Here is a 25,006-nt window from a genome sequence, read left to right on the forward strand (position 1 = left end):
GGGAGGGGATGAATAAAGGGAGGAAGTCAGGGCGACACAGAAGGGAGTGGGGGAAAAGAGGGCTTAGTCAGAGAAGCCCCTTGGAGGAAATACGCCTTCAATAAGGCTTTGAAAGTGGGGAGAGTAACTATCTGCGGGATATGAAGAGAGAGGGCATTCCAAGACAGAGGCAGGACGTGGGTGAGGGGTCTGTAGTGAGACAGAAGAGATCGAGGTACAGGAGTAAATTGGCATTAGAGGACCAAAGTGTGCAGGCTGGGTTTTAGTAGGAGAGTAGCTAGGTCAGATAGGAGGGGGCAAGATGATTGAGTGCTTTAAAGTCGACAGTAAGGAATTTCTATTGGATGGAGAGGTTGATGGGAAACCACTGGAGCTTTTTGAGGACTGGGGAAATATGGATTGAATGCTTTTGGAGAAAAGTGATTAGGGTAGCAGAGGGAAATATGGACTGGAAAAAGGCAGGAGGCAGGGAGGTCAGCAAGGAGGCTGGAAGCAGCATGGCTTAAAGGAAAGAGCCCGGGCTTGAGAGTCAGAGGATGTGGGTTCTAATCCCAGCTCCACCACTTGTCTTCTGTGTGGCCTTGGGCAAGCCACTAACTTCTCTGTGCCTCAGTTACCTCATCTGTAAAATGTGGATTAAGACTGTAAGCCCCAGATGGGACAACCTTATTACCTTGTATCTACCCCAGTACTTAGAACAGTGCTTGGCACAAAGTAAGCACTTAATAAATACCATAATTATTATTATACAGTAATCATGATGGGATAGGATAAGTACTTAGATCAACATGAAAGAAGTCTTGGTGGAGAGGAAAGGGAGGATTCTAGCAATGTTGTGAAGGTCAAATGGACAGAATTTAGGGATAGGTTGTATATGTGGGTTGAATGAGAGAGAAGAGTCAAGGATAATGCCAAGGTTATGAACCTGTGAGACAGGAAGAATGGTGTTGCTTTCCATAGTGATGGGAAAATCAAGGCAAGGGCAGGGTTTGGGTAGGAAAATAAGTTCTGTTTTTGACATGTTGAGTTTGAGGTGATGGGAGGACATCCAAGTAGAGATATCTTGAAGATAGTAGAAAATCAGAAACTGCAGAGAGGGAGATGGATCAGAACTGGAGATGTAGAATTGGGATGTGAGCAAATGAATTCTCCAAGGGAGGGGGTGTAGATGGAGAATAGAAGGAGACCCGGAACTGAACCTTGTGGGACAACCACAGTTAGGGGGTGGGAGACAGAGGAAGAGCCCATGAAAGAGACTAAGAATGAGAGGCCAGAGAGATAGGAGGAGAAACAGGAGAGGACAGCATCAGTGAAGCTGAGCCTGGATGATGTTTCCAGGAGAAGGGGATGGTCGACAGTATAGAAGACAGCAAAGAGGTCAAGGAGGATTAAGATGGGAGTAGAGATCATAGGATTTGGCAAGAGGGAGATCATTTGTGACCTTTGAGAAGATGGTTTCTGTGGAGTAAAGGGGATGGAAACCAGATTGGAGGAGGTCAAGGAGAGAATTGGAGGAGAGGAATTTGAGACAGTTGGCATATATAACTCACTCAATTTATGATGAAATGGACTTTGAGGGAGAGGCAGATGTTTAACAAGCATTATCAGGGATTATGTCTCAAAATATATGACAATTTTAACTATCACACCAAACAATTCAGAAAAACAGTCTAGAACTTTGTGCTACTTTAAACCTAATATGTCGGTGGGGGCTGAGGTGCCTCAATAAAATCAGTATTTCTATAGGTTTACAGGTTCCAGAGTGAGCAAAACAGACAGGTTTACATGATCCCAATTAATATTTATGTGGTTTGTTTTCATTAGCTATTTTGGCTGGTTTTCAAGCATATCTTATTTTAATTATTATTACAGCATCTAACATTTAGGAAGCTGTTCAAGCAGAGAAGAAAGCACCTAAATGGAATCACACTATTTATGCAATTAATAGTTTTATCACTGAATTAATGGAAGTGCAGTAGTTAACCACGGGATTTGAAATTGTAAGTAGAGAGGTGTCAAAGACAGAAAAGATGTGTTTACCCTCTTAGGAGAGGAGGTTTGAAGAGTAGTTCTTGGATTCCCAGAACTAAGTGTCCTCATGGTCTTTCTCTTACCCAACTTCCCTTCTCCAAAGACTTTCTTTACACAGTACTTTGCCTGAAATGTAGTCAGGGAAGATCTCTCTCTCCCTCCTCATCCTCTGTTTTAATTTCAGAGCTGAGAACCTGCACAGAGGAAATGATTATAGTGGCAATGTTTTGCACAGTGCTGTTCATGCCCTCTCATGTTTGCCAAATATATCAGGGGTGCAGCACAGTGCAAAATGCTTGTGACAGTGTTCTTAAAAAAACCCACAACTTGTGGCACTCATTTACTGCTAAAGTGATTGCAGCTTACCCCCAATCTATGTATGGGTACAGGGAGAAGAGGAAGATCCTTTAAGGCAGTGGGAACCTGCCTTTAAATACCCACTTTACCCCAAAGCCAAACCTTCACATCAGTCATCTGCAGCTGACACTGGGTTGAATGCTGTTCGAAGCAAGTTTTGCAGACTTATGAAGGACAGACAGTTAAAGACTGAAAACATACATTTTAATTTCATAAAAGCAACGTGGCAAGTGAGTTCCATGGAGTGCAAAGAGCAGAAAGAGGAATAGGTGGAGCTCTCCTCACAACTGCCAGAGTGGAAGAGACACCAGCCCGCAAACAGTGAGTCAATCATATTTATTGAATGCTTAATGTGTGCAAAGCACTGTACTAAGCGCCTGGGAGAATAGAACTCTAAACAGTCACATTCCCTGACCACAACAAGCTTACAATCTAGATGACAAGCTTAGAGTTTAGTGTAGCTCGGAGTAGTAAATAGTTATGCGGCTCCTTCAAGGAGCTGGGTAACTTGGTCACTCTGTCCCTGGGCAGAGGGAAACAATAAGAATAAAGCCAAATCAAGCTCTCCAGACACAGACCCAAAACTAATTCTGAAAGTTGGGTCAGTAAGAGCATGCCAGTTGCCCAAGTACCTGTGCAGTTACTCAGCAACTGCCTAGGTCATCCTGGACATAACTGGCAGAGGATACGAGGGACACTTAGGTCGTGCAAATTGAAATGGCAGATATGCCAGGCAGGGAATCAGGAAACAGATCCCAGAGTTTTCCGGTCCTGGAAAGTCATCTCCCTTACTGCCGACAACCACTGAGGGTAGCAATCCGGCCACAAAGAGTGCTGCCTCTGGAGGCCCAAAAAAGGGAAAACAGAGTGACTGAGAAGTTCAGTTTAAGAAGCCAAGTCAGTAAGAACCAGAGACCCCTGCCCCAGGGAGATCCCAGTAGCACAGAGCACAGGCCTGCTGATAATAATAATTGTGGTATTTTTTAAGCACTTACTATGTTCCAGGCACTGTACTAAGCACTGGGGTGGATACAAGCAAACCGAATTGGACGGTCCCTGTCCCACTTAGGGCTCACAGTCTCAATCCCCATTTTACAGATGAGGTAACTGAGGCACAGAGAAGTAAAGTGACTTGCCCAAGGTCACAAGGCAGACAAGTGGTGGAGCTGGGATGAGAACCCATAACCTGTTGATGGTCATTATAGCAGCGTGATATTTCATCTTTAATGGCTGTAGTCTGGGAACATGTCTACCAACTCTTTTATACTGTACTCCCCCAAGGGCTTAGTACAATGCTCTGCACACATTTAGGGCTCAATAAATATCATTGATTGATTGGTTGATTGCTCCGCACCACTCTGGGAGGTGGCAAGTAAAGGGAACTGGATGGGTAGGGAGAGGGCAAGAGGAGCAGAGAAGGAGAGAGGGAGGGGGAGGAAAAGAGAGAGAGTAGTGTGAAGAGGAGAGTGTGTATGTGTGTTTGTGGGTGTGTCTTTGTGTTTCAGAGAATGGGAAGAAATAAGAAACACTTCGATTTTGACTGCCTCAAGTCTCTGAGATGAACTCCAACCCATATCATGACTCAGACCCTTTGTTTCTTGGTTTGAGACTATTCCTCGTTTTGCGTCATTCATCTGGAAGCCCTTACATTTGCTTGTGCAATTAATTTCTTCAGTCTGCCTAGAGCTCTGTCTATACAGCCTTTTCACCCAATATTAATGCAAAGAATTCCCAGGGGAGGAAGGTGGGTGAATCAGTCGCCTCATTGATATGTAAGACTTGGATTTAACACAATCCAGATGCGGGGAGGTTTTACACCCTCCTTGGGTGACACATTCCAGTGACTCACATCCATTATAGTTAGAAAGTTCATCACAAATTCTTATTCGTTCTTCCAGCCACTGAAACTCTGACACTCTGTTGTCCCAAGAGCAGTGACCAGGACTCCATCATTTCTGGAACACGGTTAAATTAGGATTATGACTGGAGTGTGTGTTTGTGTGTGTATTGTGTTGGGGGGGGGGGAGGGGGGGTTCTTCCCCAAATTTGGAAACATTTAAAGTTATTCTCCAGGATTTTTCCTATTTCTTTTCCCCGGGGGGGCAGTTTTGTCAGGGAAATCTTCAGGAACAAATATCACACTGAAAGAAAAGGCAGGGATGGGAGGAGAGCAATGTCACCTGCCCCAGTTTTCCCCTTTCCCTCCATATTCCCCTGGAATTACTGCAGGTACAGGATACCACTCCCCAGGTGGTGGGTGTCCTTTCAAACAAATTTTGTCTCATTCTGGTCGCCACGTTTGATACTTTTGAAGATGTTAACTTAGATTGTTCCCTTCCCACCCACCAAGTTTTCCTCAGGATTATTAAACCCAACTCCAATTCCTTTTCAGCCAGTCCCCTGTACCTCAAAATCAATCAACCAATCAATGGTATTTGTTGAGCACTTACTATGTACAAAGCACTACACTAAGAGCTTGGGAAAGTACATTACAACATAATTAGCATACACATTCCCTCCCATAATGAGTTTACAGTCTAGAGGGGTAGACAGACATTAATATGAGTAAATAAGCAGTTTATAAAATATAATTTAAAGATGTGTACATAAGTTCTTTGGGGTTGGGGCTGGGGTGAATATCAGATGTCCAAAGGTCACAGATCCAAGTTCATAGATGACACAGAAAGAATAAAGAGCCAGGGAAAATAGGGCTTAATCAGGGAAGGCCAATTGGAGGAGATGTGACCTATTCCATCACCCTGGCCAGGGTAGCTCACTGTGGGCAAGAAATGTGTCTGTTAAATTGTTGTGTTGTACTCTCCCAAGTGCTCAGTATAGTGCCCTGCACATAGTAAGTGCTCAATAAATACAAATGATTGATTGGTAGGCCTAGCAAGTCCTAGTGGGGGCATGTATGGGTATTTGGCCCGGTTGAAATGATGGCTGGTATGAAAATTGCACTCACTCCCTAAATGGATTATTTCGGTTCTTATCCTTTTAATTGACAATACAACTGGGGTTGATAAGAGTCTCTAAATTGACTTCTAGCCATAAGACATTAAAGTACCTCTAAATAGTTCTGGTCTAAGCTTTTTGGTGACTTGTCAGGGAGGCTAAGACCCACACAAATGGACCTGAAAAAAATGAATTAAACAATGATATTGAGTTCTTACCATGTGCAGAGCAATGTACTAGGTGCCTGGGAGAGTGGATTCTGAGCCTCCCTAAGAAAGAGTGACAGTGTCTAATTCCCACCTCGGTATTCTTTGCCAGTGCTTAGTATAGTACTCTGCACTCACTGAGAGCTTAAGTGCTATTACTACTACTACTACACGACAATATATTTGGTAGACATGACCCCTGACCACATGGAGCTTACAGTCTAGAGGGAGAAACAAACATGAATATAAATTACAAATAAGGGAAATATGAAAGTTTAAGGATATGCGCATAAGTATTATGGAGCTAAGGGTGGGGTGAATATCAAGTGCTTAAGGGGAAAGACACAAGTACATAGATGACACAGAGGGAAGGGTAAATATGGAAAATGAGGGAGGAGTGGTGTTGTCTACTGTGATAGGAATACCTTGGGGAAGACAAGGATTGGGTGGAAAGAGGAGGTGTTCTGTCTTAGACATTTTAAGTTTGAGGCCTCAGCAGCGGGACATCCAAGTACAAATGTACTGAGGGCAGGAGGAAATGCAGACAAGCAGTGGGGTCTAGTGGATAGAGCATGGGCCTGGGAGTAAGAAGGACCTGGGTTCCAATCCCGCTCCACCACTTAATAATAATAATAATAATAATAATAATAATAATAATGGCATTTGTTAAGCACTATGTGTAAAGCACTGTTCTAAGCACTGGGGAGGGTACAAGGTGATTAGGTTGTCCCACGTGGGGCTCACAGTCTTAATCCCCATTTTACAGATGAGGTAACTGAGGCCCAGAGAAGTTAAGTGACTTGCCCAAAGTCACACAGCTGACAAGTGGTGGAAGTGGGATTAGAACCCATGACCTCTGACTCCCAAACCTGGGCTCTTTCCACTGAGCCACACTGCTTCCCTTCCCTTGTCTGCTGTTTGACCTTGGGCAAGTCACTTAACTTCTCTGTGACTCAGTTCCTCATCTATAAAATGGGGGTTATGACTGTGAGCCCATTGGGACATGGACTGTGTCTAAGATGATTTCCTCTTTTCTACTCCAGTGCTTAGCAGAGTTCCTGGCACAAAGTAAGCACTTTAACAAATACCACTAAAAGTAAATAAATAAGTAAATAAATGCCAGACTGTTGGGGAGGAGAAAAGTTGGGGCTAGAGAGGTAGGTTTGGAAATCATCCGCATCAAAAGGTGATTACTTTGCATATTGTTTCCCCAGTCTGTTAAAATTCTTATACTTTCTTTTGTTTCCATCCCTGCCCTCACCCCCAATCCCAAAGCATATCTCTTCTCTCACCCTACATACTCAGAGTGAAACTTAATTTTCTTTCACTTCTTAACTACAAATTAAGTATTCTCTGACTCTCTAGGCATGGGATTTATAGTGTGCCTTTTTACAAGATCGCTCGCTAGTTGTAATTTACAGATCTTTTGCTCATTATTACAAATTAAACTTTTCCATCTTCCCCCAGGGATAAAAAAGATCAGAGTGTGAAGCTGAAAGGAAGAGAAAAAAGAGTATATGGTGGGAGGGGACAAATGTGTAATTGAGGGGATGAAATGTTTCAGTTTCCTTCTTTCCCTATAAAGAACTCCTAGGAAAACATCCAAAAATAAAACCTATGGGTGTAAGAAAGACCAGAGTATTCACCAGTCAAATGGAAAGAAATAATGGCATCTGGGTTCTTCATTTTAAGGAGCTTCTAGTGTAAGTAATACATAATTATTATAGTATCAAATTTAAGAGCTGTGCTTTAGTCTTAGATACCAAATCAATCTACCAACTAAGGTGTCAGGTTTAGTGCACCATTTGAATGGACTGAATTGACAAAAACTGTTTACGGGAAGATGGTTTTGTTAATTATTCAGTGCTTTTCAATCCTACCGCAAAAGGATTTTTTATTCTCCTTCACCATAATGACCGTGTGAGGTTAGTTCATTTTTTTAGGAAGCTGAGATTGCTAATAAGAAGGCTAGCTCTCTTAAACTGAACTTCGACTTGATTGAATGAAGCCGAGAAGATGAAATGAGTGTTCAATGAGAGCTTTAATAGCTATCCAGGAAGTAGCCAAATGATTCTTCAGATGCACAGTTTCCTAATTCTCCTCAGGAACAAATGAATTAGAAAATCTGTCCTACTTTAGAGCACACTGTGAAATGTGACTTTTCAACTGGATGCTGAATTGGATGTGAAATCTCTCATCTTCTGGCACAGTGCACCAGGATGTTAAAGGAGTTCAGACTGGTGACATGTTTTCCCTTTATATTAAGGTCCTTAATTGTCCCCATCCTGATTTCTTTTGGGCCTGCCCCAATTTCCTTCTGGCTCAGAGCCTTGAGGCTCGTGTGAGTCTACAGGGCTGCTCAATGTTGCAGCCCTTACCGTGATGCAAGGGTGACTGTGGACAAAGCGGGAGCTGCTCTGAGCTTTACGCTCCTCATTGCTGACTTGGGAATAAAAAAGCAAATCCACCTCCCAGTGGGCACCAGAAGAACCCTCTAGTTAGTGATTACCTAGCTTTTTTGAAAACCCCAAATTTCTATCTGAACATTTAATTTTATTACGTGAGCTCTTTTTTGCCAACTGCAATGTTTCTGCTTGCAAACTCTGATAATCCTCAAAGGAAATAACAGAGTGCTTATATTGGCAAAACTTCCACCTTAGTGAACACTGAACTGTCTGAAAACTGCAGGATAAAACCTTTATTGGCAGCCCTTCCAAACATAAGTTACATAACACTTTGGCCAAATAATGGTTTTCATGGGCCCCGGGGTCTGCTGGTGACACCTGAAACCATGGGGCCTAACCCCTCTTCCAACCCATCATCACGAGGGAAAACTCTTTTCCCAAAAGAATGAGCTCTGGGAAGGTTGTCACCATTTTGACCAAGGCCATCCAGGAATGGAGTGATGAGTCAATCCATCAATCAATGAAGGAACATACATTTTAAAGATAAATTGTGGTATTTGTTAAGTTCTTACCACATGCAATCACTGTACTAAACTCTGGGATGGACACAAAATAATCAGGCCAGACATGGTCCTTGTCCCACAGGAGGTTCACAGTGTAGGTAGGAAGAAGACAATGAATGAAGAACACCATTTTACAGGTAAAGAAATCGAGGGACTCAAAAATTAAGTGACTAGCCCAAGGATACCCAGCAAGGAAATGGCAGAACCAGGATTAAAAAACAGGTCCTCTGACTCCCAAGCCTATGCTGTTTCCACTAGGCCACCCTGTTTCTCATGCACTGGTTCTTTAGTAATTACTTTCATTATTGCTATTTTAGTGGTTTATTTACCAGACTCTGACCAGTTATTTCTTTTCTAGTGTATCTGTCCTCCCCCTGCCACTCAAATGGTGACCACTGAAGACTAATGTCCATATCTGACTCAACATAATAATGATAATTATTATGGTATTTGTTAAGTGCTTACTATGTGCCAAGCACCATTCAAAGTGCTGGGATAGATACAAGGTAATCAGTTAGGACACAGTCCCTGTCCTGCATGGGGCTCACTGTCTTGATCCCCATTTTACAGATGAGGTAACTGAGGCACAGAGGAGTAAAGGGATTTGCCCAAGATTCCACAGGAGACAAGTGACAGCTGGGATTAGAACCCATGTTCTCTGACTTCCAAGCCCATGCTGTTGCCACTAGATCATGCTCCTCATACCTATCAATAGGACTTAATTCAGTGTTTGGCATTGAGTGACTAACAAATACTATGAAATAGTAATAATTAAATCTTTTGAAAGTCAGGTAATGCTGAAGTAAATCAAGCTACAGTCCACCCAACAATCAAAAAAATCCAACTTCAGTTTTAAAGTTTCGGCTGAGTTTGGGAAAGAATATAAAAACATGCAACTGTTTCCCAAGAATGAGCCACTTATCCAAACTGACTAAAGTTAACAATAGGACAACCATAAGGAGACATAACAGCTCCAACAGAGAAATAGTCAAAGCCTGGAAGATTATCCACAAGTGATTACAAGCCAGCACTAACCAAAATGCCTTTTTTTTGGCACCTACAGGAGTTGCAGCCCAGCTAAACCACCTGGAACTGGTTACTAAAACAAGAAGACTCCTTATATACAGCTGTCCTTTTTGGATTTGAAAATGTGGCAGACCTGATGGTAGGTTTTAGCCCTTTCTCACTGTACACACCTAAAGATGATCCTGACAGCTTTCAGTACACCACACTGTTTGTACTTCACAATCATCCCAAAGCTTCAACTGAAAAAGGCCTAGGCTGGTCTTTCTGTCACAGTTAATATTAATGATGGTGTTTGTTAAGCGCTTACTATGTGCCAAGCTCAGCAGGTTTTCATCTATGCTGTGACATTATGCTTCACTCTACCTTTAAAATGTTTCTTTTGCACTTGTTTCTTATGGTGCACTTTACATATTGGCTACTCAGCCAAGAAAATGACAAGGGTCAAACTGTTTGCGATCCCTCTGATAGCTTCTTTTCCATTTGAAACTCATTTTTTGCTTGCACAAACCAGAGGGAGAGGTCATGGCTGGAAATTAGTGTCCCGCAAATATAACCTATAAAGCTTCCCTACGGACTGCCTGAAGAGCTAACAAAATAACATTAGAGTACTTAGTCTGCATATTTACCAGTTGGATACTGTGACAACAAGACCATGGAGTACTCTTTCAGAGTTCCCTTCTCTCCAATGAGCTCACTGGGAACTCCAACTTACTTGGTGAGAAGGCATGAAGAAAATGAGAATACTTTTTCATTTATATCCTATTAAATTTTTTCCACTAAGCTACCCAGCTTCCCTTTAACTCCAGAGGGAAATTCAAACTCACCTTAGAAAAAAAAAAAGATATAGACTCAAAATGAACCAAGGCAACATCTGCTCTCGGGCTTTCACTGTCAAAGTTATTAGATCTGGCCAATCTACGGCCTTTATTTGACTGCCCAGAAAACATGGAAAGAGTATTATTGTCACCACTCAACCCAGCCCCATCTGTTAGCCAGTACATTGCATTTGAGCATGGAGCAATGCTGCACTTTTCTCATGAAATCCTACTTGGGTCTGGTATTGACTATGTAATGCTCCGAGTCCAAAGGGAAAGTCAAATAACATCTTTTTAAACCTATCTTACTATCAGCCTCAAATATACCTCTTTGGGGAGACAGAGGGAGGGGAATCATGCTTGCTCATCTTGCCATCTTACTGGTGTTAATTCCTGTTGTGTAAAGGGGAGTAGTGGATTCTGTATTTTTTGCTCAATGCATCTACCATGGTGAGTCTGTGAGTTCTATACAAATACCAATGATGATGATGAACATCTAAAAGGGCAAATCCAGTTCTGTGCAAATAGGCATTAGAACAAGATAAAACATGATCACATCTGCTGCTTTTTAGTACAGATCAATAAAAGACATCTGTGCATCACCTAATGTTCCCAGGTAAATCTGCACAGGCCCATGATCCCAGAGATTATGAGAAACCAGGCAAAGAGTCTAGAAGAAACTAGATGGAAAGCCCAAAATGATTATTTCTGGCTCTTCTTGTCCTTTCTACAATCTTTTTATTTTGGGGGGAATCTGTGTATTATATAGATGCAGTGAAAATAATCCAGGTAAAGGAAACCTCAAAAAAATTATGCTCTGAATTATCACGATAATTTAGCCCAAAGTACATCTTCAGATCCTGCTGGATAAATCCCAATTGTCCACTAACTGTGTCTGAACTCCGTAAAGTGAATTCTGAGACATGCATCCTTTTAATTTAGAGATATGTATATCACAGAAAAAATCATAAAAGATGATAAGAGGCTAGGAGGTTCCTATGGTAGAAGTAAGATCAAGGGATTTGGGGGTGAGCAGATTTCTGATTGAGGAATGACATAGGTGTTTGGAATCCATTTGGCCAATCTGATAAAAAAAAGTTCTCCTTGTGATTGACCATGCGTAATTTAGAAAACAAAAACATGAGTCACAAGGAAGTGGGGAGATTCCTGAGGCACCCATCCAAACACTTTCACCCTCTGAGCAATCTTAATCAATCAGTAGTATTTACTGAGTGCTTATCTAGTGAGAGACAGATATTTTAAAAAAATACAGATAGGGGAAATGACAGAGTATAAGAATATGTGCATAAACTCCTTGAGGACAGAAATATCTACCAACTCTACTGTATTTTTATATCCTAAATGCTTAGTGCAGTGCTCTACACACAGTATACATTCAAATACCACTGAATCATTGATCGCTGTGGGGCTGGGGGTGGAATGAGTTTCAAGATGCTTAGTGGACCAGACCCAACCAAGTACACAGGGGGCTCAAAAGAGAGGGCAAATAGGCTCGGGAAATAAGAGGGTATTCAGAGAAGGCATCCCAGAAGATATATGATTTTAGTAGGGTTTTGAAGATGAGGAGAGTCTGTTGCATATCAAGTGGGGATATGGCGGGGGAGCTCACACCCTTGGAAGCTCTTGACTTCTGGTTCTCTATGGAAGGCAGCACTGGGATCTTATTTAGTTTCCCTGCAGTTTTGAAAATGAGGACACACCAGAGAAAGGAGCCTAGGATTAGCACAGTAATTCCTCTTCAATTACAAGATAAGACCATAATTTGGAAACTGTGTGTGATGGGGCTGGAAACACCTCATCCTGACTACAATTTTAAAACTGCTGTCAACTTCCACTATGAATTCCTTATGATCTTCATTAAGGTTGCTTCCTTCCTTCCTCTTTTCCTTCTGTGTATTTAATTCCCTCTGTCCTTTGCTGAAACTTGGCATTTACCCTCAAGTAACAATTAAATAAGCTTCAATCAACCTGATATGAAATTTTCTCCCACTCTTCTGAGTTGCCCATGCACTTGAATCTGTACCCTTGAAGCACTTGATATTCGCCCCGCTCTCAGCCCCACAGCACTTATGTACATATCCACAATTTATTTTAGTGGCTAGCGCCCCACTTAGATTCATTCAATTGTATTTATTGAGCACTTACTGTGTGCAGAGCACTGTACTAAGCGCTTGGGAAGTACAAGTCGGCAACATATGTAAGCTCCTCATGGACAAGGAACATGTCTACCAGTTCTATTGTACGGTACCCTCTCAAAAGCTCAGTGCAGTTCTCTACTGACAGTAAGCATTCAATAAGTACCACTGATTGGTTGGTTGATTTTCACTTTATTCAACACAAAGAGCTACTAGACTGGTTATGAAAATGTAGGAGGCAGGGTTCTTCTTGACCATAAGCTACAGCTGGAGTGCAGTGCATAGATTTGGGCTCTATCCATGACTGGAGTGATAGAGGATCCATCCTGCACATAACCCTGTTCACTACCCTCTACTAAACTCTAAACAATTACAAAGGAAGGAGAAGGTCCAGTTTATAAGGAAGGAGAAGGTCCAGTTTATGACCTCGAGAGCTAACATTTCAATAGAGGAAGATAAGATGGGTAGGCATGAGTAGATATAAACCCCAAGAGACATAAACATGTATATGCTAACAGGTTACTTTAGTCAGAGGAGGGTGCAGTGCTTAGAGGAACGGGTTTTTAATTTAAAAAGATACCTCATTTTCATATTTCATAAATGATCTTCTGGGCAGGTATACCCAGAAAACAAAGGATGATAGATAGAGCAGGGATCGGGGAAATATGTTATTAGAAATAAGGTTTGAGGTGTTATTGTTTACAAGCAGCCAACCACTCCAAAGGAAGGTATGCTGCTGTAAAACCCCAAGTGCCACATAGCCCAGTGGAAACAACATCAAATTGATACAAGAAAGACCCAGGTTCTAATCCTGACTCTGTCAGTGGCCTGCTGTGTGACAATCTGTCTGTGTCATAGTATCCTTATCTGTAAATAGTTCCGTTCTCTGTAGACCTATGAAGTAGATTGTAAGCTTTTTGAGGACAGGGCTTTTGCCTACCAACTCTATTGTATTGTTCTCCTCTTAAGCCTTAGCACACAAGATACCTACTCTCCCTACCTACCTTTTAGACTGTGTGGCATCTGAGGATGTCTGATCTAATTACCTCGTACCAACCCCAGAGGTACTAGCATGATAATAGGTCCCTAATAAATATTCTAATTATTATTATCTGTCCCCATTTTGGGGACGGAAGAGTATGAGTTTGGGATGAAATGGGAGTCTTGTTCGTGTTTTTAAATAATTTTCTAACAGCTTCTGTGTTGGCACCATTGTCTGGGTGCTGGTGTGACTGAACTTGGCCTGTAGGCCTCACACATTTCATGCTGGAAGCCAAAGAACTGTAGGTTTTGTTTACAATCTCTCATTCGGTAAGAGTCTTGACTCCCTCTCTAAACTTCTCTTAGGGAACTGCTCTGAAACAAAGTGAATTCCATCAAAGACTTGTGTTGCAATAAAAAAAAAAGAGGTGGACGTTTCTGAGTCAGGACAGTGAAGTTTTCCTATTTCCAGGAAGAGGAAATCTAGGAGTTTCGTGAAATAAACAAAACAGCATAGAGGAGACAACGGAAGAAAGGCTCAAAGTGACATCAGAAGTTCAACAGCACCCCACCTTTGCTAGACATACGAATGCATGAACTGAGACTTCTCAGCTCCTCCAGAGTTCTGAACTCAGGGACCACGCAGCCTGAATGGAATGCATCTGAAATGGAGGAAAGAGGGCTCTATTTTTAAAGCTGAACCTGGCCCCACTGTTGTGCTTGTGACACCAAGCAACCAATAGTATTTACTGAGCACCTACTGTGTGCAGAGCACTGTACTAGGTATTTGGTTGAGTACACAAGAAGAAAAAGACATAACCCTACTCTTTAAGTGACTTACAATCCTTTGGAGGAGGCAGACAAATATATATTTTAACAAACGGTGGGAGCAGGAGGAAATAATCCAACAAATGATATCATATTCATGGGAAAAGAACACATTGAAATATAGCTTAATTAATTAGTGCACTATATGAATGGATCGATTTTCAAATATTGTGGTGGCTGTAGAAACATACATTCCTTGTACATAAGTGACATGACAAAGCAAAAGGGGAAAAGAATTAGAAAAGCCTGCTGGGCTCTTCTCCACATCTGTGAAATCCAAAACGAAAATTTCCAAGTGAATCCTTAGACCAGACCACTGTTTTCCTAAATCAAAATGAATTATTTAACTACAACACATTTATTTGAGGGATAAAATGAAGAATCCTTTACTTCACATTGGCACTTCTGTGTGTACCCAACAATCCTGACTTATGTCATTTCAGCCACGTGAGATGTAGTTCATTAAAACAATGCCTCACTGGCCTCTGCTAGTCCAAAAGAATGCTGAGCTCAACTGGGATGTTCATTCATTTAGAAAAGTTTAGAAAAAACCAGCCCATAAACAGCACCAAGGAAAGAAAGTCAAAAACCAGTTGAATTGGTAACTTCTCTTTTGTTACTGTACTTGAATGCAATACGGTAGAGTGCTCTATGGGAGTGCAATATGGGAGTGTGCTTTTTTCCCCTCCTCTGTTATTCTTCAAGGGTGTTACTTTTATAGGACAAAAAGATTTCCAGAGTTTGGGCAAAAAAAGATAGCTATCAAAAGCCATTAAAGCATTTTCTGCTAAGCAGAGAACTCCTATTAGTGAAAACGTGAGCAGATAATTAAGTTGGAAAAGGACTGTAAGAACTGTAAGAAGAAAACTGACAATCAGCAGTAACAACAAAATCTATTTGTGCAGCTATTTTTCCCAGACAAGCCTCCCCTGTACCTCTCTGATTCACTTGATTCCTACTACAGAGAGAACTTTTACTTACTCTCTTGATCTAAACACATTTGCAAAGTTCAAGTAAGCAGGGTATAAACCGTGAAGAAAGATATGAACCAGAGCCATGATGAGTTACTGGAAGAAGTGTTAGGGCTATGGAGGAAGACTGAAAGTTGTTAAATTGTGCATCTACAAGCATTAAGACAGAAATCAAGGAGGAAAGCCACCACACGGTTCCTTCTAAAATCCCCATAACACTGCTGGAGGTGACATGGTGAAGTACTCTATTATGCTCTATTAATTAATTAATTAATTTATTTATTCTTTTAAATTAATGTCTGTCACCCCCTCTAGACTGTGAGGTCATTGTGGGTAGGAATGTGTTCGTTTGTTGTAATATTGTACTGTCCCAAGCATTTAGTCCAGTGCTTTAAACACAATAAGCACTCAATTTATACGTACGAATGAATGAATGAATGAATGAATGAATGCTCTCCCAAGAGCTTAGTACAGGACCCCACATATAGTGACTGACTGGTAATGGAGATAGGATACCAGGTTGGATGGACCACTGGTCACTGAATATTGGCATCTTTAAAGTTCTGATTTTTCTGGTATAAGTGGCAACCATGTCACTGTCCAGGTTCCAAATGTAGCCTGCAAACTTATATTCCCTTTAGCGAGAATTCTTGCTGGGTACCCATAAAACACAAATTAGTTGACTTATGTTAAGTAGCATACGAAAAGACAATAGGGTGTTTCCATCTCATCCTCTTCCTACCATCTTCTTCTCTAACATCCTGAATGTTTTTTTGGTTCTCCTTTCCCCTGCTTTCTCTCTTGACAAGTTCCCTCAATTAACATCCCGAAGTTATTCTAAGCAAGAATGCCACCTTTAGTGAAAATATACGTTAAAACTTTAGTGGGGTTTCTAAAAACATTGAAGGCTCTCCAGAGAAGGACAAATCCACACAGCCTCTCATACTGATGGAGCAATGCAGGGCCAATTTGTTTTTGAGCCTTCATTATGAAGCATGGGCTACTGGCCATGATTTCAAAGAGCTTTGGGAGCTTGAAATATTTGTTGACTTTTCCCCCTACATATCAACATTAAGCATGACACTCTTTCTGTACAGAAAGTCCTCCCCTCCCCTGCAATTGCATTAACCATCCAAGAAAGATTCAGTTTCCTTTTGATTCCATTTAACATCCTGTTGAGAAATGTTGAGAATATCACCCTCTGAACAGACAAGAAAGCCAACAGCTTGTTACCTAAGATATTAAATGCAAATTATTCCCATTGCATTAAGAATTCTGGGACAATTTGCCTGAGAGTAATCTGTTCCCACTTCCAATGACACTTTAGGAAAAAAAAATGAAAAAATACAGTGAATAAGGCATTAACAGAACCTTACAACATCTCAGCCATTGATCAGCCTGGTAAATGAGATCAAGGAATAGGACGCACCATGTTAAGGAAATACGTTTGTACACAAAGAAAAAAGGTTCATTCTGCACTCTAGATAAGAGGAATAAAACAGTTTCTATCAGGAAATGAGAAGCTCCATAAACTTCAATGATGCATCCTTGACGATCACAGCACATTACCGCTGCAGTAAAAGTATAGTTGTCCTTTAAATGTTTGTGCCTGAAGTTATGACCTGTTTCAAATGATAGGATCCTGGAGACAACATTTTAACGGTTATGAATCCAGTTAGCATGGAGTCCTGGATTCCGATGATAGTTAAGAAGAAACTACAACCAAAGACAAATTTACTACCAGAAAATCAATTTAAAAATTCAGAATTACCATACAAGATGATGACCCATTAAGCTGTCTTCCTTCAAAAACACAGCCATCAACATTTTATTTCTAGAAAAAAAGAATTTTATAAACAATAAACGCTAATTAACTAATCTAGTCATTGAGTTGTTTTTAAAAAAATCATTTCTTTAGGAAAACTTTATAGAGTTGTTAGGGCTGCTACAGTCACTTTAGACAGCTTTTCCTCAGAGAACTCAGGGGGGTGTATGGATCTGCTGCCTAGGTCATTTAAGTTCTCACTGCTTCATTTGTTTTGCCACCTCCATCTTTTTTTTTAAACAAATCAGTAGCTTATCCTTTCTAAACTCTGGGTCCTTCCACAGAACGTCTTTCCATTAGGCCACACTGTTTCTCTGCATCTAGCCAACATTTCCTTCTCTCCATAAAGTAGCTGAATATGTATTTTCCCTCCTATAGTTAAAGCTGAAAATTAACACAATTGGGAATTCAGAGTAATCTGATTTTAGCTCAGATTTATGACTGAGGAGCAATCATTCCCTAGATCTTGATTAAGGTATGATCATACTGATTCACACTGACCTCCAAATAAAGAGATATTTCCACGATGCTCCCGGTTCATCTCAGCTCTGAAACCATCCAAAGACTGGGAATTTGCCCAAGATTATTATTTTAATGAGGCTGACATTTTTCTTTTTATATTTACACCAGACTGTCATTCTTGCTACTTAAAACTATATTAAGGTGGCACCCACAGAGATAAATATTTTCTGACTTTACATATCTCAAGAGATCAAACCCCTTTCCCCTTCTTCCCTTCCCCTCTCCCAGTCCCACAGTACATATGTACATATATGTAATTTGTTTATATTGATGTCTGTCTCCCCCACTCTAGACTTTAAGCTCATTTTGGGCAGGGAATGTGTCTGTTTATTGCTGTATTGTACTCTCCCAAGCTCTTTGTACAGTGCTCTGCACACAGTAAGCACTCAATAAAACCGATTGAATGAATGAGTGATTTAAGCTGAGGATACGACCAGAGCCTAACACACCCATGCAGAGAACCTTGCAAATTCTGTCCAGAAGCAGAGAAGACGGAGGCCTAGTAGGAAAGTGGATTTTGGATGGAAAGGTAGGATGCAAGAGAGAATATGTAATATATACATATGGGGAATATGTAAAAGAAAAAAAAAGAACTAAATAACAAGAACCAGAGCCATGCAATAATGTGCAGCTTGGGATCATACCACAATTCCTATCAAGCCTGAATGAAGGACTGTCCACTCAAGATTTACCCACTTAGGAAATTCTTGGGAAAAAAGAAAAAAACTGTCCCAGCTCTGAGCCAGCAGGAAGGGGTCCTGGCCTTTTTTCCTGTCAAGCCTTTTCAGCAGCCTGTATGGCTTAGTGGAAAGAGCCCAGGCTTGGGAGTCAGAGGCCGTGGGTTCTAATGCCGGCTCCACCACTTGTCAGCTGTGTGACTTTGGGCAAGTCACTTCACTTCTCTGTGCCTCGGTTACCTCATCTGTAAAATGGGGATTAAGACTGTGAGCCCCACATGGGACAACCTGACTACCTTGTATCTACCCCAGTGCGTAGAACAGTGCTTGGCACATAGTAAGCGCTTAACAAATACCAACATTATTATTATTATTATCCCCTGACTTCCAGGCCCGTGCTTTTTCCAATAAACCACACCGCTTGCCAAATCTGGCATCTTCTTATACTAACAATTGTATAAATGTTCTTTTAACCATATGACTACTACTGAATTGGTGAGGGAGCTTGGCTGCTCAAAGTTTAATGTTTAATGATTTGTAATAGAGCTTTCCAACTAGAATCCAGCAAGGGGACCAGAGCAACCTGGTTGGATTGCAGTGAAATTTAAACCTTTAGCTTCCAAAGTAAGAGAAAGTACAGAATTTTAGAGTTTACTTAACACCTTACGAAATTAGGCTTGAAGGGCATTATGTCCTCATAAAATCTAATTATTGCTACGGTTTCATTTTAAATTGTCTCCTAGGAACTCTTACCGGCAGGTAATAAATAGGCTTGGAAAAATGTCACTGACCACATTAACTATCCAAGACTTTGAGCACTGGGGGTAATTTTCTCTACAGTGTAGTCCAGTGGGGACGGTTCCCAGGACTAGTGACTTTGCTGCATCTGAGGCCACCTTGTGGGCCCCTTGGCAAGGGAACGAACTGGGAAGAGAGCAGCAGATTGTGGAGACTTCACCTATATTTCAGAGGGCAGAGTTACATTTAAGAGGTTCTAAGGAACGTCTAAAACTGTTCAATTAATATTTTTTGTAATCTTCATTGTGAGGACACCGTACACCCGACCTATTAAATAAATGAACTGACTGGGAGCCATTTTGTCAACTTAAAGTGAAATCAAATCAAGCATGAAGAAGGGAATAAACTCATTGAAGAAATATGGCTGTTGGGCACATTGTCTCTGAGATGAATTTAGAGAGGCACCACTGGCCGCCACCTGCTGATTTATCACCAGTAATTATCAAAACAAACTTCATGATGTCCAAAATACTATTGGATGCCATAGGAATCTTTTTATGTTTCCTATATATATCTTTATCACCTCATAGTGACTCTCACTGGCAGTCATCATCAACAACTTAGCTTGAGTTCAGGAGCCTTGGCATATCTGGGACAAACTGTCTAGGGTAACCATGGAAAATAGCTGAATCCTGAGGGATTTCTAACAGAAGAATGGACAAGGTAACCATTTAAAGATCTTAGGAATAAAAAATATTTATATGTGGTATTTGGTAAGTGCTTACTATGTGTCAGGCACTGCTCTAAGTGCTGGGACAGATACAAGTTAATCAGGTCAGAGTCCATGTCCCCCAGGGGCTCACAGACTAAGTAGGATGGAGAATAGTTGAGGAAACTGAGGCACAGAGAAGTGAAGTGACTGCTCAAGGTCGCACATCAGGTGAAGCCGGGACTAGAACTCAGATCATCTGACCCCTAGGCTTGTATGCTTTCCACCATTAGGCTAGGCTGCTTCCCACAATGCCAAATAGTAATAGTATGGCACTTACTGAGCATAAAATGAGGGCAACACACTTTATTAAACCCTTGGGAAGTACAACAGAAATCCAGGACCATTCTCTGGCCACAAGGAGTCATGCGTCATTCAGTTGATAATCATATTTATGGAGCGCTTACAGTTTTCAGAGCACTAAGCTTCTAGGAGAGTACATTATAACAATATAACAGCCACATTCCCTGCTCAAAGAGCTTCCAGTCTAGAGGGTGCTTTCCGTCTAATGGGTGAGGCAGTCACATAAATATTTCCAAGCTGTGGAAGCTGAATAATAAAACTGAAGTTTTAATCAAATATACATTTGTACACAAGTGCAGAGGATGAGCATAAATAAACAAACATAAATGCAAAAAGCAGCTGGAGAGTTTGAATCCCATTCTGTGGCCCTCTGTATCTATTTGTCACCAAACACAGCAATCTTATTACCAATACTGCAATTTATCTCCTGTATTTTGTCACTGTGACTCACCCTGAACCTCAAACAGATCTTGGCTACACATTTGGAAAGTGCACTTCTTTCTTCTGAAAATTTAGTTGTATGAGTTGGAGCATAACACGCTTTGCATCCAAAGAGAATGATGCTGAAAACAGGTCAATGATATTTTGTGAACCAGTCCTTTATAGAAGTAAGCAGGTCTACAACAGCAGGCTGCACAATCAATCTGCTGATCTTTTAAAAAAGTTTAAAGAACAGGCAATAAATCAGTGGCAGGAGGCATTTTCTTTGTTATTGGAATGTCCTGATCCACAATTGTAAGAGACTTTGTCATGACTTTGCCCATGTATTTCAAAAGTCAAAGAGCTCTTCTTCACTTATCTCAACGAAACATTTGTGACTATTTTTGTCAATCACAAGTAAATGTACTTGAGTAAAATTAAGGCTCTACTCTGTTAATAAATGTGACTATTAAAGCTACATGAGTAAAGAGTAAACCACTATCACCATTGGCCATCGGCCATGATAATTAATGTCAAGTTCTATTGAATTTCTTAACTCCAAGAAGAAGAGAAATGGTAGTCTGGTCTGACTGCACTGCATCTACCCCAGTACTTAACAGAGTACTTGACTGAGTAGGATTCAATAAATCAACTGTATTTGCTGAACACTTACCATGGGCAGAAGACTGTACTAAGCGCTTGTAAGAGTTCACTGTAACAGAGTTGGTAGACCCGTCCCCTGCCCACAGTGAGCTTATAGTCTAGAGGGGGAGCATAGGGGGAGTCTAGAGTTTAACAAATGCCGCAGTTATTAGTATGGTATTTATTTCTCCCCCTCTAGACCATAAGCTCATTGTGGGTAGAGAACATGTACACCAACTCTGTTGTAAGGTGCTCTCTGAAGTGCTTAGTACAGTGCTCTGCACACAGCAAATGTTCAATAATTACCAGTGATTGATTGATTATTGAGCATCTACAGAGTGCAATGCTCTATACTAAGAACTTGGAAAAGTTTAACAGAAACACCACCCTAAGAAGCCTACATTATAATAGGGAAGAGAAACTTACAATATTTGCAAGCAGAGGAATCTGAATTGACTAGTGCTGAGGAAGTGTTTATTTTATTTTACACATACACATATATACAGTAATGCTAAATGCAACTCTTGGAACTAGATGAACACAGTGTCTTCACTGTTATTTCTATTCTGTACCTGCTCAGAGGGTCAGCCCACTGATACTTAGAGTTATTGGCAGGAAGTATAAGGTTCAAGGAGGAGAGAACCTTAGCCTGGCTTTAGTCCCACTTGGTGCACAGCTGGTTTGCAGTTCACAGTGCACCTCTCAAACTAAGTAAATTGATAGCATTATGCCCTGCAGGGCCAACTCCAATCAATGTTTTTCTTGATGACCTTGACTCAGGAATCTGTTCACCAAATTTGTAGGTGATACTTAATGAGACAAAATTGCTAGCACTTTGGGCGACAGGAATACAATTCAAAGTGAACTAGAAAAGTTGCAAAAATGGTCTTATAGAAACAGAATGATTTCAAGAAACAATAGAATATGGTACAGTTCAGGGCGGCAATACAATAAGAGAAAAACTTGGCTGTGTACAAGTCAGTTGACAAAGACTTTCTAGGTAGTTCTGGGAATCTTAAGCTGAGAGAGAGAGCGACAGAGAGTGCTCTTGCTGGCATGCATTAACAGGAGTACATAAAGAGGGCCTGGAAGCCTATCTTCTCTCCTTAAAGGGTATTTGGTCAGATCTTTAATTTAAAAAAAATTGGATTACATATTTGGTCAACCCACTTTAAAAAGTACATGTAGAAATTAGACATCCAGAGAAGGGCTCCATAACAAATTAAGGGGATGGAGAGCTAGGTCCTTGGAGGAAAATCTAAAAGAGTTAACATTGTTTACCTTGCAGAAGAGTTAATAACCTTGCTGACTTAATAACTTTTTAAGTCAATGAAGAGCTTAGAAAAAGAGACTGCTGATCAGCTGTTCTTCATGTGCACAAAAGTCTGAATGAGAAGAAATGGGCTTACATTTAAACAGGAGAAAATTCAGTTGCTCATAAGGAAGAATCTCTTGGCTATCGAGAATAAGTCACATATGGAGACTGGGAAATCTCCATCTCCTTTCAAGGAAAGGGTAGGCAACCAATTTTGAGGGTTGAATCATTCATGAGCCTAGAGGCAGAGGGCTGTCGGCCTACCAAAATTTCTTCCTGCTTTGAGGTCTGGGAGACTGATTGATTCAATGTCGCACACCAAAAAAGAACTTGGGCATTTTGATACTCTATCTGGAGCAAAATTCCCAAACAGTACTGATAACTAATGCTCCAAGGTACAACTCAGCAAGCTCATTTTTTTTCCTCTTTTTTCAACCAACCCAAATCCAATTTCTAAAGCTATTTTATGAGGGTATCACATTGTTTTTCCATTGAACTCATAGTTCCTGAGTCCTAGACCGTACTGCCTTCCCATCTTTATCCACCTTCCCAGTATACATTGCTAAATTTCAAAATGATATTTTCTTATAAAATGCTTAAAGAGTTTGATGGAATGCAAGCCACTGATTTGTCTAACATTCTCAAGAAATCCTAATAAATTCAGTGTGCTATAAACAGGCCAACTATAAAATTAAAAGGCTGATTTAAATTGAAGGCGAAGCTATTAACATTTGTCCCACAGCCTCTCAAGGTCTAATGAGTTCCTTTCTGGCTTTACTGAACTTAAACCTTAACCAAATTAGGATTCACACTGCATCCTCATATTTGGAAAGTGTCAATTGTTTAATGAAGTCCCTCAGGAATGCCAGATTCTAAAGGGTCCCTGTTAAGACTATATACAAAAAGAACATGGAAAAATGATAATTTTCCCGGTTTTTAATAAAAATCCAATTAAGGTAGGTGCATTTAGAAAATATATACATTGTACCTGCTAAGTAAAAGAATGCTGATGATACCTGATATTGCTGTGATATTGCTGATCTGACAAGATTAGGTCGATTTCATAACTCTTTTCTTCCTCCATTCATCATTCTGTAAAAATCTTCTGCGAGAGAACTAATGCTACCCGATGACACCGAAGCTCCAAACAGTGTAGTTCTATACATGAATAGAATATATCTTATTTTCAAAGACCCACTCATCAGATAGATTTACAGAAGTGAAGAAAGCTATCAAAAGTTACTGAATTCCACTAATTAATTTTGGTATTTGTTAAGCACTTACCAGGTACAAAGCACTGCTCTAACAATTGAGGTAGATACAAGGTCACCAGCCCCTGTCCCACATAGGGTTCACAGTGTAGGTAGGAGGGAGTACCTATAATTTAACCTCCATTTTACAGACGAGGAAACTGAGGCATAGAGAAATTGAGTTTCCCGTGTTCACACAGCAGACAGGTGAAGAAATTGGGATTACAACCTAGGTCCTCTGACTCCCAGGAATATGCTCTTTCCACTAGATTGCACTGCTTCTATTAAGCATTTCCTATGTGTCAAACACTGTTCTAAACACTGGGGTAGATACAAGGTAATCATGTTGTCCCACGTGGGGCTCACAGCCTTAATCCCCATTTTACAGATGAGGGAACTGAGGCAAAGAGAAGTTAAGTGGCTTGCCCAAGGTCACACAGCAGACAGGTAGCAGAGCAGGGATTAGAACCCACGTCCTCTGAATCCCAAGCCCATGCTCTTACTGCTAAGTCATGTTGCTTCTCTAATGAGAGAGTAACTGCAGGGCAGGTGGGAAACTTTAGAGATGTTCTAAGTAAGGGTACAAAGTAGACGATAAAGGCGTTACGAAAGCATGGTAGCAATTCCAGTTTAATTAGCTAATGGCCCTGGGCTTTCCCCACCAAGCCATGCTGCCTCCTACCAGAAGCTTCAAAGCCCATAGCTAGTCCCAGGGTGGCCATCTTCCATGAATATGACTTCAATACGGATTATAGCACCTGCTGAGAAATGCCAGGTTTCAAACATTCTTTTAACCGGGCCTGCAGCATTTTGTTCTTTAAAATATTCAGTGCCTGGAACAGTTGTCCAATTATTTATTTTGTTTGTATGTATTTAAAAATAAAAATTATAATTGTGTATTTGTTAAGCACTTATCACTGAGCCAGGCACTGTGCTTAGATATGAGTAAATTAGATGGGACACATTCCCTTCCCTACATGGCAGCTTGGCTCAGTGGAAAGAGCACGGGCTTTGGAGTCAGAGGTCATGGGTTCAAATCCCGGCTCCACCAATTGTCAGCTGTGTGGCTTTGGGCAAGTCACTTAACTTCTCTGGGCCTCAATCACCTCATCTGTAAAATGGGGATTAAGACTTTGAGCCCCCCGTGGGACAACCTGATCACCTTGTAACCTCCCCAGCGCTTAGAACAGTGCTTTGCACATAGTAAGTGCTTAATAAATGCCATCATTATCATTATTACTATTACGGGGC

At 40.9% G+C, this 25,006-nt stretch overlaps 2 protein-coding genes across 2 annotated transcripts in view; one reads left to right on the top strand and one right to left on the bottom strand.

Annotated features, from left to right (window-relative positions):
• Positions 1-25,006, bottom strand: part of LOC119949834 (dedicator of cytokinesis protein 2-like) — a 381,064-nt gene that overhangs the window by 129,634 nt on the left and 226,424 nt on the right. The gene's annotated exons all lie outside the window — the stretch shown is intronic.
• INSYN2B (inhibitory synaptic factor family member 2B) overlaps positions 1-25,006 on the top strand; it is a 109,741-nt gene that overhangs the window by 45,187 nt on the left and 39,548 nt on the right. The window contains exon 2 of the mRNA XM_038771965.1: positions 9,581-9,682. The gene's annotated coding sequence lies outside the window, so the exon portion shown is untranslated. The remainder of the gene's footprint in view (positions 1-9,580; positions 9,683-25,006) is intronic.

Source organism: Tachyglossus aculeatus, chromosome X1 (assembly GCF_015852505.1).
Source record: "Tachyglossus aculeatus isolate mTacAcu1 chromosome X1, mTacAcu1.pri, whole genome shotgun sequence".
Taxonomy (NCBI): Eukaryota; Metazoa; Chordata; class Mammalia; order Monotremata; family Tachyglossidae; genus Tachyglossus; species Tachyglossus aculeatus.